This window comes from Scyliorhinus canicula, chromosome 11 (assembly GCF_902713615.1).
Source record: "Scyliorhinus canicula chromosome 11, sScyCan1.1, whole genome shotgun sequence".
Lineage (NCBI taxonomy): Eukaryota > Metazoa > Chordata > Chondrichthyes > Carcharhiniformes > Scyliorhinidae > Scyliorhinus > Scyliorhinus canicula.
This window is the reverse complement of record NC_052156.1, coordinates 105,052,082-105,066,188: the sequence shown is the minus strand read 5'-3', so window position 1 is coordinate 105,066,188 and position 14,107 is coordinate 105,052,082. Positions and strand designations below refer to the sequence as shown.

At 52.7% G+C, this 14,107-nt stretch overlaps 1 protein-coding gene across 1 annotated transcript in view; it reads left to right on the top strand.

The window, feature by feature from the left end:
• The window catches only part of socs2 (suppressor of cytokine signaling 2), a 106,950-nt gene that overhangs the window by 23,341 nt on the left and 69,502 nt on the right, over nucleotides 1-14,107 (top strand). The gene's annotated exons all lie outside the window — the stretch shown is intronic.

The following is a 14,107-nucleotide window of genomic DNA, read 5'->3' as shown; positions in this document are numbered from 1 at the left end:
AGTACAGCAAACCCCCAGTGCTCAGCTCTGATCAGCGAGGTTCAGACCTGGTGTACTAAATTCATGACGTGGTACTCCATGTCCTACATAATCGAATCACTGTTGGTGATTGCGATCCTCATCATCCTAGTGCAGACCCTCAGGTTGAGGAAATGGAAGAGGAGAGCCTCTCGTTCCAGCACCTCACCCATCTATAGAGTGCAATCCCCCATCTTCGGATTCCACCAAACCCCTCAACCCCTCACTGATTACAACACTCTGTAAATAAAATTCAGCCATGTATTATATTGTTCCATACTCGACTGCCGAGTTGGGAAGTGTGATGTTGTGGTGTGAATGGTTAAGGTTTAGAGTGATTAAATGTTTAAGTTAAGGTTAAGGTTAATAGTGATAGGTAGAGGTTCCCAATTGTAGTAATGCATGTCCCTTTGACATAGGGCCAAGTAGAAATGTTAGTTAAAATTTTTTTTTCTCTTCTTCCCATAGTTTAGAACAGAGTAGAACAGGAACTGGCAAGAGGTCAGAACACAAGGAGGCAAAGCACATAGGTGATCCTTCACAATAGTATGATTGTGAGGATCACAAGGAGGGAATGTAGCCATGCTGGCCACGCAAAATGGACACTGAGCCAAACTAAAATGGAAGGCTGCTGAGAAACAGACAGTTCAGCCAGAACAGCAGTCTGCAAAGAGCAGTTTGCATTCTGCAGCAGCAGAAACCAGTTTGGGCTCAGGTGAAAAGACCTTAGCTAGGTGCAAATGGCAAAACGCTTTGCATGCTAATGAGGCCATCAGACTTGAACACCCACACAATAGATACATTTGGTTCTGAATGGACACATTCCAATCAAGACCCAGACATCGAGGCACCAGAAACCTCCAAACAAAAGGACATAAGAAACGCCCCCTCCATCACGGAGACCCCCTCGCATTGGGGAATTAATCCAGCATCGATAAGAAATTGATCCAATAGGTAGAGCCCGCCCGAGAAGAGGGAAGGACAACGGAACCCCTATAAAAGATAGGGACCTCGTGTTGTCCGGTCTGTTAAACCCGTGCTCCGGCTCCGACTGACACCTGGTATCCTGACTCCAGCCGTTGAGCACCAGCCGCCGAAACCGTAAGTTCAACGCTCGCTACGCGATCCAAGCCCACTAGACTCCCAAGTACCAGAACGCTTGCTGAAGGCTGCAGACAAAACCAGGACGAAGGCCTCGTTCTCTGACCTTGCCTGTTCCTGTTAGATAAGTATTCTGTTTGCTTATGTTTAGTTGTAGCTTAGTCTCTTAGTGTGTGCATGAGTATTTATTATTAACTGTATAATAAATATTGATCGTTTGAACTTTACTAATCGGTGTATCGTCTTTATTACTTTGAACTTGACCTTGGAATACTTGTGACGTTGCCTATACGGCAACTGGCGACTCCAGAGCTAAATAATTACATAGAACAGAGCCTAGCAGTGTTAAGCACACGTCGAACTCGGAGGCGTGTTAATACACTCCAATAAACGCGTTTTACGCCCATAGTAAAACGTGCAACAAATGTAAATGAAAGATGAATATTGGTTTGGTAATTGTTTTATGATGTTGCACTGGAGTTCCATATAGTGTTCACTCTGGCAACCATTTTGCTGTGCTTGTATTTTCTGGGTGCATGGTATCAAAGATTCCTTATCCCCTCAAAATTAATTTCATTGTTACTTCCCAGATGGGACAAAGATTTTTGAGTAATGAAGGGGGGGGGATATGATTCTGGCCTAATTAACTAGGGGATGTTCCATTCACAATTGCAATTAGGTGTTGTTCTAATTGATCTGGAATTTGAATTTCAACGAAGGATTCAGTTGCAAAGGCCCACTGATGCCCTTACTATTGCAAGTATTGAAGCCTTTTTCCAAGGCTGCAAATGGGATATCAGAGTTAGGATGATGATGCAAATAGTATGATTCAAAAAGGACCACCTACCCCACAATACAATAAATATGGTATTGTCAGTATCCCCAACACACTGAGAACAAATTTTAAGTAAAATCCTCCTAGGGATATGCAAATACATTAATGCTCTTAATAGTATGTTAAAAGCTACTAGGCAATTTAAACTCAGCAGTTTCTACAGCTGCAGTGGCAGGTGGTGATCTAACATGATTTAAGGAAACATTTCTGTTAAAACAATCCGAATTTGCTGAATCACCTTCAAAATTTAGTGATCGTGATTTTAATATCTAGGAGTCTAAAGTCTCCCTGGTTCTACAAAAAATGTTGCTGTAAATACTAGTGCCAGTTATAGGCATCCTTCCTTAAAAACATATAGTTTATGTTAAAGTCTCCTCAGCCATTATTGATCAGAATTAATTTGCACTTTTGGTCTCAGTTGAGTTATTATTTACACTTTGGTCTTTAATCAAGCTAGTTGCCAGAGAATATCAATTGACATATCGTATTTCTATGGCAGGATGCACTATGGGATAGGATAAATGAGGAGCTGAATCTCAAATTTCTGACTATGTGAAAAGTTAGCAGTTTGTATTTTGCACACAATGAAGTGTTTTAATGGTGTTTAGCGGTTACATTTTAATCTGAAATACATGTAAATTGAAATCCATCTGAACTTGCAGCTGACATGTTATGGTTTGATAGAGAAGAATGGAACAACACATGTGAAGCAAGAAAGTCAGATTTACTGGTAGTGCTTGCAGTCAAAGGGATTTATTGAAAGCTGGTTGTGATTCAGCATATGACCTGAGTAGCTGCTGCTGTCTCTCAACAAAGAGTTTAAATGTTACCTCAAGTATTTCCTTCTTGCTTGAAAATGATGGCTTGCTACTAATGGCTAATGGCACTTGAATTTAAATATTCATTGCGTTGTAGCATTCTGGGAATAGTAGGAACAATTGAATTAAACTTTAAGATACCAGTACTGACTCTGGGATTGTAAAATCAATCCGTAGAATTCTCGGAGACCTCTTTTAAATACAGAAAATGGGTGCAGTTCATAATTTTCTTGTAAATTAGTATATTAAAAACCTTATTTTCTATTATAATTTTCACAGTTAAGATGGCAACCAAGATCATCGTTAAGAAATATTTTAGTTCATTTTCTCTCATCTATTTTTGTTTACGACTCTCAGTTGGTGACTTTAATTCCTGCAAAATGTGCAGTTTTATTTTGCCTAAGTAGATTTGGCACTATTTTATGAATGGGAAATTTGAGCAAATTAGGTGAAATCATTGTGTAAAATGTGACATATTAACCCATTGCCAAAATGCACATGCACCCAATTCTTTTAAAAAGCCGGTGGGGTTATAATGTCAGCCCCTGACGAACATGGTATCCTGGTGATTTGCTTGTCCATTGTAGAACCTGTTTTGTTTTCATTCCATTGATTCCAATGGATAGGTTGAACCTTAAACACTAATAAATGCAAAATACTGGGGATGCTGGAATAAAATACAATAAGAAATCCCTCCCATTGTTCCATAACTAATTCTGTATTGTTTGATTCCTTTTCACCATAAATACAAAACTTTTCAGCCTTGTTCCGAACATGGACAAAACAGCTGAATTCTGTACATGCAAGTAAGGGCGTTTGTCAGGCGGGGTTCCCTCTGTTGCCGCCGCGTGGGGTTCAGGACAGGGTGCTCTCGGGGGTGAGGGTTGGAGAGGGGAGGATCTCGGAAGCGTACCAGGTGATGCAGGAGGTAGATGAGGCCTCGGTGGAGGAGCTGAAAGGTAAATGGGAGGAGGAGCTGGGTGAGGAGATTGAGGAAGGGACATGGGCGGATGCCCTGGAAAGGGTGAACTCCTCCTCTTCATGTGCGAGGCTTAGCCTCATACAGTTTAAGGTGCTGCATAGGGCCCATATGACCGGGACAAGGATGAGTCGGTTTTTTGGGAGTGAGGACAGGTGTGTTAGGTGCTCTGGGGACCCAGCAAACCATGTCCATATTTGCATGCCCAGCATTGGGGGAATTTTGGAAGGGTGTAGCACGGACGGTATCAAGGGTGGTAGGATCCAGGGTCAATCCAGGCTGGGGACTCGCAATATTTGGGGTTGCAGTGGAGCAAGGAGTGCAGGAGGCGAAAGATGACGGTGTTCTAGCCTTTGCGTCCCTAGTAGCCTGGCGGAGGATTCTTCTGCAGTGGAAAGATGCGAGGCCCCCAAGCGTGGAGACCTGGGTCAACGATATGGCGGGGTTTATTAAATTGGAGAAGGTGAAATTTGCCCCAAGGGGGTCAGTGCAGGGGTTTTTCAGGAGATGGCAACCATTCCTAGATCTCCTGGCAGAACCGTAAAATTAAAAGGTCAGCAGCAGCAGCAACCCGGGTTGGGGGGGAGGGGGGTTTGTTTTTGTTTTGGGTTGAATCTTCGCGCACGACGGGCGTTTATTTATTGTTTCTCTTTTTTATGTATGGGGGGGGTTGTGTTTTGTTCTTTTTGTTCTTTGGATTCTGTTACTGTTTTCTTCTCTGTGAAAATTTGAATAAAAATAATTTTTTTTAAAAACAGCTGAATTCCGGAGGGGAGGAGAGAATGACTGCTCTTGACATGAAGGCAACTTGACGAAGTGTGGCATTAATGAGAATCCAGGAACATTCTCCCCTGCTTGGAGTCATCTTGACATATACATGAATAGGATGGGAATAGAGGGATACGGACCCAGGAAGTGTAGAAGATAGTAGTTTATTCGGGCAGCATGGTCGGCACAGGCTTGGAGGGCCGAAGGGCCTGTTCCTGTGCTGTACTGTTCTTTGTTCATATAGGATGATGATTGTGGTTGTTTGAGGCTGATCATCTCAATCACTGCACATTGCTACACGAGGTCCTCAGGTCAGTGTCTTAAGCCCAAGCATCTTCACTGGATCATTAGTGGCCTTCCCTCTATCATAAGGCCAGAAGTGAGAATTTTCACTGATAGTTTGACAGTACCATCTGCATCATCTCAGATACTGATGCAGTCCATGCACTCAAGCAGGAAGACGTGACAACTTTCAGGCTTGGGCTGACAAGTGGTTAGTAACATTCGTACCACAATTACTATCAACAAGAAGAGCTGGTTTAGCTCAGTGGGCTAGACAGCTGGTTTGTAATGCCTAACAAGGTTCAATTCCCGTACTGGCTCATTACCCAAACAGGTGCTGGAATGTGGTGATTAGGGGCTTTTCACAGTAACTTCATTGCAATGTTAATGTAAGCTTACTTGTGACAATAAAAGATTATTATTAAGAAAGAATCTAACCATATCTTCTTGACATTCAATGGCATTACCATTGCCGAATCCCCCACAATCAGCCTCCTGTGGGTTACCATTGACCAGAAACTTAAAAAAAAAAATTTAGTGTACCCAATTCATTTTTTCCAATTAAGGGACAATTTAGTTTGACCAATCCACCTACCCTGCACATCTTTGGATGTAGGGGCGGAACCCACGCAAACACGGGGAGAATATGCAAACTCCACATGGACAGTGACCCAGAGCTGGCATCGAACCTGGGACCTCGGCGCTGTGAGGCAGCAATGGTAACCACTGCACCACCGTGCTGCCCTTTACCAGAAACTTAACTGGACCTGTCCTACTTTTACACAAGCAATTCGGAGGCTGGGATCTTTGTGGTGAGTAACTCAGCCGCTGAGTCCTCCACCATCTACAAGTCAGGAGTCTGATGGAATGCTTTCCACTTGCCTGAATGAATGCAACTCCAATTATACTCAAGAAGTCAACACTATTGATACAATGCAGCCTTCTTAATCAGCACATCATCAACCGCCTTAAATATTCACTCCACTTTCTATCAAGGCAATACAATTTCAAGTAAAACGTTCAGCTGGCCTTCCCTATATTTAAGCGATTCCAATAGAAGGAAAGTGAGTAGTTGGTGAGCCTTTTTTTAATAAGGTTTATGAAAATGAAATGAAAATCGCTTATTGTCACAAGTAGGCTTCAAATGAAGTTACTGTGAAAAGCCCCTAGTCGCCACATTCCGGCACCTGTTTGGGGAGGCTGGTATGGGAATTGAAACATGCTGCTGGCCTGCCTTGGTCTGCTTTCAAAGCCAGTGATTTAGCCTTGTGCTAAACAGCCCATATTAATTAATTAATACAGTATTAATTATTAATACAGTAGTAAAGTTTATTAGTTGTAGGAAGGGTAATTAGCAGTTGCAAGATTTAAGGGTTATTATCTCACAGATAGAGGAAGTGCATGGATGATCAGAACCCAGAGTTCACATTCTATGTTATGTAGGAACGGCAGGATTCTTCCCCTCTCTTGGGTAACCAAATGTTATCAGTTGCAGAAACTTAAGCTCTAGGTTTCGGACCTGGAACAAAGAACTCTGAGAACAAGGTGCACAGAAAACTCAGAGCACTTGAATAGGAAATAATAGGTTATCAGGTGAATTCAGAATAAGGGAAAAAGTAATAAAGTCTAAATTAGGGCTACTTTGCATCTATGTGAATGTGAGGAGTGTGATAAATAAGAGTGATGAGTTACAGGCACAGATTTGTTATGTAAAAATTTGATGTTGTGCCTATACGAGAGACCTTGGTCAAAGAAGGGCAGGACTGGGTGTTAAATACCAGGGACTGGATTCTCCAAAAATGGGACTATGTCCCCACGCCAATGTAAAAACGCTGGAGTTTTACTCTGGAGAGTCCTTAAAAATATTAGCAGCTATTCTCCTACCTGCAGGGCCCCAGAGCGCTTCTCGCAGCTTCAGCTGCGGATATGGGGCTGGATTCTCCGTAGGCCTTCGTAACGCGGGTTGCCTGCGAAAAAAATCGGTGCGCATGACTCCGGCGTCCGGGCCTTCTTTTAAGCTGGCAATCTCCGGTCCCAGAAGGGCCAGCAGCTGACTGACGCGATACGCGTCAGTTTCACCAGCTGCGGAAGTGGTGAGACCCGGCGTTTTTTGGAGGAGGAGGAGGAGAGAGACAGACCCGGCATTTTGGGGGGGGGGGTGTGTGAGACCCGGCATTTTGGGGGGGGGGTGTGTGCGACCCGGCATTTTTGGGGGGGGGGTGTGTGTGAGACCCGGCATTTTTGGGGGGGGGGGGGTGTGTGTGTGAGACCCGGCATTTGGGGGGGGGGGGGTGAGACCCGGCATTTGGGGGGGTGTGTGAGACCCGGCATTTGGGGGGGGGTGGTGTGAGACCCGGCATTTGGGGGGGGGGGGGGTGGTGTGAGACCCAGCATTTTGGGGGGGGGTGTGAGACCCGGCATTTTGGGGGGGGGGGGTGGTGAGACCCGGCATTTTGGGGGGGGGGGTGAGACCCGGCATTTGGGGGGGGGGGGGGGGAGACCCGGCATTTTGGGGGGGGGGGTGATACCCGGCATTTTGGGGGGGGGGGGGGTGAGACCCGGCATTTTGGGGGGGGTGTGAGACCCGGCCATTTTGGGGGGGGGGGGGTGAGACCCGGCATTTTGGGGGGGGGGGGTGGTGTGAGACCGGCATTTTTGGGGGGGGGGGGAGACCCGGCATTTTGGGGGGGGGGTGAGACCCGGCATTTGGGGGGGGGGGGGTGAGACCCGGCATTTGGGGGGGGGGGGTGAGACCCGGCATTTTGGGGGGGGGGTGAGACCCGGCATTTTGGGGGGGGGGGGGGTGAGACCCGGCATTTTGGGGGGGGGGGGTGAGCCCCGGCATTTGGGGGGGGGGGTGAGACCCGGCATTTTGGGGGGGGGGGTGAGACCCGGCATTTTGGGGGGGGGGGTGGAGACCCGGCATTTTGGGGGGGGTGAGACCCCGGCATTTTGGGGGGGGGGTGAGACCCGGCATTTTGGGGGGGGGGGTGAGACCCGGCATTTTGGGGGGGGGGTGTCAGACCCGGCATTTGGGGGGGGGGGGTGTGAGACCCGGCATTTTGGGGGGGGGGGGGTTGAGACCGGGCATTTTGGGGGGGGGGGGTGAGACCCGGCATATTTGGGGGGGGGTGAGACCCGGCATTTTGGGGGGGGGGTGGTGAGACCCGGCATTGGGGGGGGGGGGTGTGAGACCCGGCATTGGGGGGGGGGGGGTGTGAGACCCGGCATTTGGGGGGGGGGGGGTGAGACCCGGCATTTTGGGGGGGGGGGGTGTGAGACCGGCATTAGGGGGGGGGGGGTGAGACCCGGCATTGGGGGGGGGGTGTGAGACCCGGCATTGGGGTGGGGGGGGTGTGAGACCCGGCATTGGGGGGGGGGGTGTGAGACCCGGCATTGGGGGGGGGGTGTGAGACCCGGCATTTGGGGGGGGGGTTGCGGCAAAGGGGGGGGGGTTTGGGGCAGCGGCGGGCAGAGAGGGGGGGCGACGGATGCCCGGGGCCAACGCACCGTCGCCCCCCCCTGTACGCCGCTGCCCCCTACCCCAACCCCCCCTCACCACCCCTGCATGCCTCCCCACCACTCCTACCCCCCTCCCCACCACTCCTACCCCCCTCCCCACCACCCCACCTCCCTCCCCACCACCCCCTACCCTCCCTCCCTACCCTCCCTCCCCACCACCCCCTACCCTCCCTCCCCCCCCCCCCCTACCTCCCTCCCCACCACCCCCACCCCCCTCCAACGCCGCCCCCCATCTCTCGCAACGCCGCAACCCCCCCCCCCCTCAACACCGGGTCCCCCCCCCCTCAACGCCGGGTCCCCCCCCCTCAACGCCGGGTCCCCCCCCCCCCCAACGCCGGGTCCCCCCCCCTCTCAACGCCGGTACCCACACCCCGTCCCCCTCCCTCTGAAGGCCGGTACCCACACCCCCCCTCTCTCCTCCTCACCCCTCTCCTCCTCCCCCCTTCCTTCCTCACTCCCCCCCTTCCTCCCCCCCTTCCTTCCTCCGTTAGTGGGGGGGGGGGGGTGCGGCGTTGGAGGGGGGTAGGGGTGGTGAAGGGGTAGGGGTGGTGAGGGGGGGTGGGGTAGGGGCAGCGGCGTGCAGAGAGGGGGGCGACTGATGCCGGGGCCAACGCACCGTCGCCCCCCCCTCTGCACGCAGCTGCCCCTACCCCAACCCCCTCCCCTCACCACCCCTACCCCCTTCACCACCCCTACCCCCTTCACCACCCCTACCCCACTCCAACGCCGCACCCCCCCCCCCCCCACTAACGCCGCACCCCCCCCCCCCACTAACGGAGGAAGGAGGGGGGACGGAGGAAGGGGGGGGGAGGAGGAAGGAGGGGGGGGGAGGAGGAAGGAGGGGAGGGAGGAGGAAGGGGGGGAGGAAGGAAGGGGGGGGGTACGGAGGAAGGAAGGAGGGGACGGAGGAAGGAAGGGGGGGACGGAGGAAGGAAGGGGGGTAGGAGGAAGGAGGGGGGAGGAGGAGGAGAGAGGGGGGGTGTGGGTACCGGCCTTCAGAGGGAGGGGGACGGGGTGTGGGTACCGGCGTTGAGGGGGGGGGGACCCGGCGTTGAGGGGGGGGGGGGGCCCCGGCGTTGAGGGGGGGGGGACCCGGCGTTGAGGGGGGGGACCCGGCGTTGAGGGGGGGGGGGGCCGGGCGTTGGGGGGGGGGACCCGGCGTTGAGGGGGGGGGACCGGCGTTGAGGGGGGGGACACACGGGGTTGAGGGGGGGGGACCCGGCGTTAAGGGGGGGGGTTGCGGCGTTGCGAGAGATGGGGGCGGCGTTGGAGGGGGGTAGGGGTGGTGGGGAGGGGGGTAGGGGCGTTGGAGGGAGGTAGGGGTGGTGAGGAGGGGGTGGTTGGGGTAGGGGGCAGCGGCGTACAGAGGGGGGGGCGACGGTGCGTTGGCCCCGGGCATCCGTAGCCCCCCCTCTCTGCCCGCCGCTGCCCCCAAACCCCCCCGATGCCGCAACCCACTCCCCCGATGGCCGCAACCCACCCCCCCGATGGCCGCAACCCACTCCCCCGATGCCGCAACCCACTCCCCCGATGCCGCAACCCACTCCCCCAATGCCGCAACCCCCCCATGCCGCAACCCACCCCCCGATGCCGCAACCCACTCCCCCCCCATGCCGCAACCCACTCCCCCCCGATGCCGCAACCCACTCCCCCCCGATCTGCCGCAACCCACCTCCCCCCCCGATGCCGCAACCCACTCCCCCCCCGATGCCGCAACCCCACTCCCCCCCCCCGATGCCGCAACCCACTCCCCCCCCCCGACTGCCGCAACCCACTCCCCCCCGATGCCGCAACCCACTCCCCCCCATGCCGCAACCCACTCCCCCCCCCGATGCCGCAACCCCCTCCCCCCCCGATGCCGCAACCCACTCCCCCCCCCGATGCCGCAACCCACTCCACCCCCCCCGATGCCGCAACCCACTCCCCCCCCCGATGCCGCAACCCACTCCCCCCCACGATGCCGCAACCCACTCCCCCCCCCCCGATGCCGCAACCCACCCCCCGATGCCGCAACCCACCCCCGACACTGAACGGCGTCAACCATCATCAATGGTTGACGCCGTTTTAAGTCAACTGTGATTTTCGCCGACGTGACCCGTGGCCACGTCGGCGGGACTTCGGCCCATCCGGGCCGGAGATTTAAGGTCAGTGCAAAAAAAATGAAATCCCGCCGGCGCCAGCTGTTTTCACAGGCTGCCGGCGGGATTTGCACAACGCCGGTTTTTTACCGGCGGGAGAATTCGAAAACCTGCGGGAGCGGAAATAACGCCGCTTCCCGCCAATTCTCCGACCCTGCGTGGGGTCGGAGAATTTCGCCCCTGGGCTCCCGCACTTATGTTTCCGAGTCCGCGCATGCGCATGGCAGCGGCCGTGCCGAACGCGATGGCGGACTCAGCCGGCGGACCTGGACGAGGAAACAATCGCGTGGGGGGGGGGGGGGGGGGGCGGGCATCTGTCAATGGTCCCCCCAGCCGTGCCGTGTAATCCGGGCACGAGCAATTCTCCAGGAACCGGAGAATCGCGGGAGCGGCGCTGGCTATGATTCTCGTGTAAACGGGGGGCGAAATTCTCCCCCCCCCCCCCACGACGGCTGGGAGAATAGGGGGAGGGCCTTCCCAACTTTTTTGGCGCCCTCCCGCTATTCTCCCCCCCCCCCCCCCGCCGAAATCCCGACACGAATCGCTGCCGCCGTTTTTTTTTACGGCCGGCAGCGATTCACAGCTGTTAGAAGGGCCGAAGTCCCAGCCCTTTACGACCTTTTTTACGAACGGCAAACACACCTGGTCCTGCCGTTCGTAAAAACGTCGTGACCACCTGGAAAAAAATAACCATGGCACCGATTGGCACGGCAGTACCACGGCCGTGCCAAGGGTGCCATGGGCCCGCGATCGGTGCCCACCGATCGCGGGCAGCGGGCCCGATGCCCGCGCACTATTTGTCCTTCCGCCGCCCCGCAGTATCAATACGCGGGGCGGCTGAGGGGCAACCCGGACCGCGCATGCGCGGGTTTCGCGGGGAAACGCGATGACGTCACCCGCGCATGCGCGGTTGAAGTCTTCCCACCTACGCATGCGCGGCTGACGTCATATGACGCGTCAGCCGGCGCTGTCCGACAAGCGGGCTTAACGATTTTCGTTAAGCCCGACTTGTCGGAGCCTCCGACGTCGGGCTGCTAGCCCCGACGGGGGACCAGAATCGGTCCCCCGTCGGGAAGGGGCGCGATGCCGTAAAACCCACCAGGGTTTTACGGCAGTTTGACGATTTCTCCCATTTTGGGAGAATTTCGCCCGGGGATTCTCTGCCCCTGAGTCGAATGCGATTTTGGCGCGGGGCTGCGGAGAATCCAGCCCAAGGTGTTAAGGAAAGATAGAAAAGGGAGAGGGGTTGGACGTATTGAGTAAGGAAACCTTGCAGTGCTGGAAAGATTGGATGTCCCAGTAGGGCCAAGGACAGAATCTATTTGGCTAGTTCTAAGGAACAAAAAAGATACAATTACATTGCTCACTATGGTTTATAGGCCAACAATAGAGGGGAAAATGTGGAGAAACAATTATATGCAAGAATTATAGAGTAGTTATAACGTGGTACTTTAACTATCTGAACATAGACTGGGATAGGAATAGTGTAAAGGGCAAAGAGGGGCAAGAATTCAGGGAAAATGTTGACAGTATTTTTCCAATCCCGAGACAGGAGGTACTATCAGATCTGGTTCTTTGAAATGAAGTGGGCAAGTGGATTGAGTGTCAGTAACAGAACATTTCCCCTCCATTTTTCCACCAAATCTATCCAAAACACAGATGAAAAGGGCCAACACCAACATCTTCAAGCAGGAGCCACCCTGTGTGCTACCACTCACCCCATGTTTGCCACCAGAAGTCGCCACACAACAGCCTTGAGAGCAAAGTTAGAACTGAGGGAATAAAAGGGACAATAGCAACATGGATATGAAATTGGTTGAGCGACAGCAAACAGGAAAATGATGTTTATCGGACTGTAGGTAGGTTTGTCGATAACCTTTATTAGTGTCACAAGTAGGCTTACATTAACTCTGCAATGATGTTACTGTGAAAAGCCCCTTCAGAATGTCCAATTCACATAACAAGCACGCCTTTCGGGACCTGTGGGAGGAAACCTGAGCACCCGGAGAAAATGCAAACTCCGCACAATCACCCAAGCAGGAATTGAACCTGGGATCCTGGCGCTGTGAAGCAACAGTGCTAACCATTGTGCTACTGTGTTGCCCTCAGAGGAGTTTCTCAGGGCTCAGTGTTGGGACCCTTGCTTTTCCTGATACCTAATAAATAGCTAGACCTTGGTGTACTGGGCACAATTTAAAACGTTGTAGATAATATTAAACTTGAAAACATCGTGAACACCCCCCCCCCCCTAATCGCTAAATGGGCGTGTCACTAGACACCCCCAGACAAGAGTGACTCAGCCCCACCCATCCACATCAGCATTGGGGCAATACCCACCCCCCTATTTCCTCCCTCCAAGTGAGCATACCCTGCTGAGGGTCTCCCACTTTAAGGCCACATCCCCTTTTAGGCTTCCCCTCACCCCTTCATACCTCTCCTTCAGGAGCCCTTTCATTCCTCCCCCCCCCCCTTTCATAGACAGGGCCCCCCTCAGGCTCCACCGCTAGGTAGTGCCTCTTGGCAACCTAGCATTGTCTGTGGTATCCTGCCATGCCAACCTAGCAGCGCCCTGACCCTAACCACCCCAAGGGCTCCAATGGCCTCTGAGCACTTCTCTTGGAAACCTGGACTGATTGGCACCGACCTGGCGTTGCACTACTGGGGCCTCGAACTGGCTGCACGTAAAAATGTAGATCTGGATCACACCCAGCGACGGCATGATCCAGAGTGGGTCAGAAGTATCACAATCGGGCACCAAACCGATCTAGGGGTTCTTCTGCAATTCACCAGGAATAGCAAGATTGTCATCAGGTGCAAGATCGTCACCAGGTGCAACGTGGTCAGAAAATTACGCCCAGGATTCTGATAAAATGAGTGGTTGAATAAACTCGGTTTGTTCTCACTGGAACGACGTTCGTTGAGGAGTGACTTGATAGAGGTCTACAAAATTATGAGGGGCATAGACAGAGTGGATAGTCAGAGGCTTTTTCCCCAGGGTAGAGGGATCAATTACTAGGGGTCATAGGTTTAAGGTGCGAGGGGCAAGGTTTAGAGAGAATGTACGAGGCAGGTTTTTTTTACACAGAGGGTAGTGGGTGCCTGGAACTCGCTGCTGGAGGAGATGGTGGAAGCAGGGACAATAGTGACATTTAAGGGGCATCTTGACAAATACATGAATAGGATGGGAATAGAGAGCTGTTCACTAGAGTACCCAGGAAGTGTAGAAGATTTTAGTTTAGACGGGCAGCATGGTTGGCGCAGGCGTGGAGGGCCGAAGGGCCTGTTCCTTGCTGTATTTTCTTTGTTCTTTGATTCTAGAACTAATGGCACAGCTTTATAAATGATGTTTTAAGAAGATGATGAATGCCACAACTTTCTCAAGAGCAACTAAAATGGACAATAAATGCAAGCATTGTCAATCAACACCGTCAGAATTTGTTTTAAAGCTGCACAGTTCAACATAAAATGTGTGAGCATATTGTCATCATCAGTAATGAACACGTACTACGTCCATTTGAATAGCCATGATGTGCTGATGCCGGCGTATTTATTTGAATAATGTTCTACTCCCAGTTTTGAGACACTCTATACCCCACTTAATTGAGAAGTGGTCTCCTTTTTCACTGCTGGTGCCGACTGGGATTCC